Genomic DNA, 6341 nt, shown 5'->3' on the forward strand with positions numbered 1-6341 from the left:
TATGTATACATATGTATGAAATGCCAAAAATTATGATTTTAGAATATAATGTATGGTTTTATATAGTAATGTGTGGCATGAATATTATTTTACGTGGGAAGTATTATGATATGACAATTTTATGAATAAAGTATGTTTTCAGGAATTGTGAAATTATGCAATACATTATGGTTTCAAAATACATGATAAATGATTTATTTATTCAGAATGATATTTATGAAATGTTCGGCGCAAGGCCATGATTGATAGCCGGCGTAAGGCCACGTATGGTGTATGATTTCGGCGCAAGGTCATATGTATATGTATGATTTTGGGCGCAAGGCCACATATGTGAAAGTAATCGCCATAAGGCCGTATGTATTTTGTTATCACATAAAATGCTATCAATCTATTTACACTAAACAGTATATTATCATGTATTATATATTATCAGAACTCAGATATTCGTTTAGTTCAGTTACAGGATCACGGTACCGTAGCTATATAGATCAGATATTATGTTTAGACTTGTGCTAACCGCCCCATAAGGGGGTGGGAGATGGATAGTCGATGTGGCTTTCAGTGCAAAGTTGTAGACGTCCACCTAACAGTCTGGACCAGGGTGTGGCAGGCCCATCATACTTACATACATTTTTGACTCGGTAGTGGTCGACCAGCTATTGTCAGGTCTTGCCTTTGGGCTATACAACCCATCATGAGGGGTAATACATGACATCAGCTAGCTATACGTCCTGGGTAAATTTTAGTATTATCAGATATATCAGGTATTTCATGATTAGTATGAATTATTAGAAATTATGAAAGTATATGATTATTTAGTATATTATGATGAATGTTTTCCAACATATGTAATGTACTGTGTATATATATATATATATATATGATAACACTAAATATTCATATTGCCACCCAGCAATATTTAGTTTATTTTCCCTTACTGAGAAGTGTCTCACCCTCGAACATTAAATAATTTTCAGGAAACCCAGAAAGACCGGCGGATCGAGACCACCATTGAGTTAGGTGTGCTACCTCGTTAAGAAGGTAAGTTTTGTACTAGGGTCAGAAGATTTTTGTTGTGGGATCCTAGATATATTTTTGATATTTTGAGGTTATATATGAATACAGTATCACTGTAGATTGTAGTTGGTTCTGGTATTTTATATTTTATGGTTATAAGAATGTGATTTATATTTACTGCTGCCTAGGTTCCTGTTGTGTATGACATGTGTGTCCATGGTACCCACGAGTTCGGGTTGACTATATTATAAAATATGTTTTATTATATGATTATATAAGAAGGTCGTTACACAAAGTGTTATTTCTGTCGTGGCTATGGGCATTTAAAGAAAAGCTGTCTGAAGCGTAAAGCTTGGTTCAAAAAGAAAGGTAACCTTTTAACTTATGTATGTTTCGAATCAAACATGACACAAGTTCGTTCTAACACATGGTGGATTGACTTTGGTTCTACTATTCATGTTTCAAATTAAATGTAGCGATACCTTACAATCCAGAGCGTAAAGGAAAATGAACACTTTATAGTCTTGGGGAATGGAAATCAAGTACCTGTTGTTGGAGTTGGAACTTTTCGGTTGTATTTAGAATCGGGTCATTGTTTAGACATGTATGATACTTTTTATGTTCGAAATATTTCTAGGAACTTAATTTCTATGTCTAGATTAGACAATGATGGTCATTGTTTGTACTTTGAACATAAAGGTTTTCGTATGATGAAAGGTGACTTATGTGTTGGTTCTAGTATTTTGTATGAGGGGTTGTATAAATGTAATCTTAATGAAAAGTTTGCTGAAACACTCCTCATCTTGCATCATAATGTTTGAACTAAACGTAGCAGAGTTAATGAAAATTCCTCTTTCTTGTGGCATAAAAGGCTGGGTCATATATCTAGAAATAGGATGGAGAGATTAGTAAAGGATGGGATTCTGACAAACCTTCATTTTACTGATTTCGATGTATGTGTTGATTGCATTAAAGGAAAGCAAACCAAACATACAAAGAAAGGAGCCACAAGAAGTGGAAATCTTCTAGAGATTGTTCATACTGATGTATGTGGACATTTTGACTCATCGTCTTATGGTGGAGAAAAGTATTTTATCACATTTATTAATGACTTTTCACGTTATGGTTATGTCTATTTGTTGCATGAAAGGTATCAGGTAATAGATGCACTAAAAACATATATTGATGAAGTTAAGCAACAATTAGATAGGAAGGTGAAAATCATTAAATTTGATGGAGGTGGTGAGTATTATGGTAGGTATGATGGAATTAGACAATGTCCATGTCCATTTGCTAAATTTCTAGAAGAGCATGGTATTTGTGTGCAATACACAATGCCTGGTATGTCTCAACAGAATGGTGTAGCTTATAGGCGTAATCGTACTCTTTTAGAAATGGTTAGGACTATGTTAAGTAACTCCTCAGTACTCGTTTCATTATGGATGGAAGCCCTTAAAATAGTTGTTTATGTTTATGTGCTTAATCGGGTTCTGAGTAAGGTAGTTCAGAAAACTCCTTTTGAATTGTGGACAGGGAGGAAACCGAGTTTAAGACACTTTCATGTTTGGGGTTGTCCAGCAGAGATTAGAATCTATAATGCACATGAAAGGAAATTGGATTCTAGAACTGTGAGTGGCTACTTTATTGGTTACCCAGAAAAATCTAAAGGGTATATGTTTTACTGTCTTAACCATAGTACGAGAATAGTTGAAACCGAAAATGCAAAGTTCCTTGAAAATGGTGAAATTAGTGGGAGTGATATATCATGTAATGTGGTCATTAAATAAATTAGGATTCATATCCCGATATCTAGACCTTTAATAGAAATTGTTGTTCCTCTAGTTATTGATGAATAGTATGATAACATTGAACAACAATCTGGTGATCTATCACTTCATAATGAAAATGTCACCATTGAACCAATTGTAAAACAATCACAGGAAATAGCATTAAAGAGATCTCAAAGAGTAAGGAGATCATCTATTTCTCATGATTATTTGGTATATCTACAAGAGGCTGATTATAATTTAGGGACTAATAAGGATCCGGTTACGTTTTCATAAGCTATTGAAGGTAATGATTCTGAAAAGTGGATCAATGCCATAAATGATGAGTTGAAATCCATGGAACAGAATAAATTCTGGGACATCGTTGATTTGCCTAAAGGTTTTAAAATAGTTGGGTATAAATGGGTCTTTAAGACCAAACACGACTATAATGACAATATTGAATGATATAAAGCTAGACTTGTAGCAAAGGGTTTCACTCAAAAGGAAGGTATTGATTACAAAGAGATGTTCTCTCATGTATCTAAAAATGACTCTCTTAGAATCATAATGGCTTTGGTGGCTCATTTTGATTTAGAGTTACACCAAATGGATGTGAAAACTGCTTTTCTGGATGGGAATTTAGGCGAAGAGGTGTATATGGATCTTCCTAAAGGTTTAATGATTAAGAGAAAGGAGCATATAGTTTGTAAATTAAAGAAGTTAATATATGGACTTAAAACAAGCTTCCAAACAATGGTAATTTAAGTTGCATGATACCAACGCGACTTTTGGATTTAAGGAAAATACCGTTAATCAGTGCATATATCTAAATGTTAGTGGGAGCAAGTTTATCTTTCTAATTCTATATGTTGATGATATTTTGCTCACCAGTAAAGATCTTGGTTTACTAAATGACACCAAGAGATTTATTTCTATGAACTTTGAAATGAAAGATATGGGTAAGGCAACTTACGTGATAGGAATTGAAATATTCCGTGATAGATCACGTGAATTGTTAGGGTTGTCTTAGAAAGGATATATCAATAAAGTTCTAGAAAGATTTCATATGACTTATTGTAAGGCAATTCCTGCTCCTATCTGTAAAGAGGACAAGTTCAGTGCAAAGGATTGTCCATAGAATGAATTAGAAAAGAAGAGAATTGAAAATATTCCTTTTGCATCTTTTGTTGGAAGTTTGATGTATGTGAAGACTAGTGCGAGACCTGATATTAGTTTTGTAGTTGGGATGCTCGGGAGATACCAAAGTAATCCCGGTATGGAGCATTGGAAAGCAACAAAGAAGGATTTGAGATATTTGAAAGGAACAAGACATTGTATGCTAACATATCAAAGATCAGATCAGTTGGAGGTGATTGGTTACTCCAACTCAAATTTTTCTAGGATGTGTTGATAGTCGTCGAAAGTCAACTTGTGGTTATCTGTTCCTATTAGCTAGAGGAGCAATATCATGGAAGAGGGCCAAACAGACTATCATAGCAGCATCTACTATGGAAGCTGAATTTGTGGCATGCTTTGAGACAATAATTTATGTTTTGCGGTTGCGGAACTTTATCTCAAGATTTGGAATTATCAATAGTATAGTCAAGCTGTTGAGAATTTATTGTGATAATTTCGTAGTAGTTTTTTTCTCCAAAAAGGAAAAATATTCTAATGGCGCTAAGCACATGGAGTTCAAATATTTGGTTGTTAAGGAGGAAGTTCGGAAATAGACAGTGCTTACAGAACATATAAGGACTGAGCTCATCATAGCAGATCCTTTAACTAAGGGGTTAACACTGAATACATTTAAGGAACATGCTGATCACATGGGTATTTGTTGTAATATCTGATGTATAATTGTGGATATTTATGCTTTGTTCTATAACATGTATAATGATATCAATAACAATGTTTCTAAATATTATTCCTGTTTACCATCAATTATGTAATTATGGAGATGGATTATTGTTAAATGATTTGCTAGCATTTGACAAAGACATTACATGGACAGCATGGATACTTCCTATTATGGATTGTAGTTAAATGATTTGCTAGCATTTGTAGTACATGGAAGGGAAGATGTCGATTTAATGATATTTATCACCATAACTCGTGTTAGTGAGTTATTTAATTATGATATTATGGTAATATCACTAAAAGTATGCATAAGCTAACAATTATGCACATATTATGGTTATATTGTTAATCCAAATTAAAGTCATTCATATGGGTGAAGAGGGAGAATGTTGGATATATCATAAAGGATATGTCCCACATGAATGACATGGGTCCCACATGAAGGGTATGTGTCCCATGTGATAAGGGTTGGATTAAATGACTTGCTTTGAAAATGCATGTCAGATTAAATAGCCAGGAAGTTGAAGAGACTCCTATAAATACAGCTGCTGCTATGGGGATTAGCATAATAGAGTTTATTTTTTGTGTATTTTCTTTGATTTGTTTGAAGGATTTCTCTAGGATTGACGATGAGAAATTACTAGGACAGAAAAAGGAAGTGAATCTATTTGGGTGGAAATAAGGAGAAATGGACTAGTTTGTTCATGAATCAAGCTATCAAGAGCCAAAACTAGAATTTCATGAACCGGATATTTTAGAAGGGAAGATATTGTGGATTCTCCATCAGAGATTTTCAATCTTGTTTAAATTTAATGGTGCATATCACTTTTAGGTCAATTCCATGGTAAACCTCCTCCATTTACTTATGTTAAGAATGTCAATGAGAGAATTTGGAGGAATATAAAAGGTATTGAGATTTTTTCCCTGGCTTCAAATTTCTTAAAAGAGAAGATATGTTATGCATTTTGGAGAATGGTCCATGGTTTATAGGGAGTAGTCTAGTTTTTCTGTCTGCATGCATGGAATCTTACTAGCGAACTTACTGGTTTGAGCTATCATATCCTGACTTGGGTCAGCTTTAGTAAGGTTCCATCTATTTGCTGGACAAATGCTGGTTTGCGTTATATTGCCAGTGCAATTGGAATACCTTCCTACTTGGATTTGAGAACAAAAATGATGAGAAATTTAGAGTTTGGGAAGATTTGTGGAAGTTGATTTAAAAAAAAATCTTCCTTACACAATGGACATCAAAATGCTAAAGAAGTAATGTTTTGACTGTGGATGTGGAATACTCTTGGAGGCCTATAAAATTCTCTGAGTTTAAGAAAGTTGGCCATACTAATATATTTTGTAGAGAGAATATAGCGTGGGGACCAACATTTGTACCAGATTGTAAGTAGTAAGTGCTCAGATGTATAGGATCGAGGATGACATTGAGGTAGAAAATGCTTTGATATCCTAAAGATCACAAAAATAAATAAATAAAAAGTAGAGGAAAATGAAGATATTGTACGGAAATTATCACGAAATTCCCGAAAAAAAACTTGTGAGAAACAGAATAGAGAAAAAACACGCGTCAAAGAAAAAAAGAAAAATAATCACACGCACAAGACAGTATTTACGTGGTTCGGCAATTTGTCTATGTCCACAGAGTTATAGGGATTTCACTATTATAAGAGAAAAAATACAGAGTGTGGT

The sequence above is a fragment of the Malania oleifera genome, chromosome 1 (assembly GCF_029873635.1).
Source record: "Malania oleifera isolate guangnan ecotype guangnan chromosome 1, ASM2987363v1, whole genome shotgun sequence".
NCBI classification, from domain to species: domain Eukaryota; kingdom Viridiplantae; phylum Streptophyta; class Magnoliopsida; order Santalales; family Ximeniaceae; genus Malania; species Malania oleifera.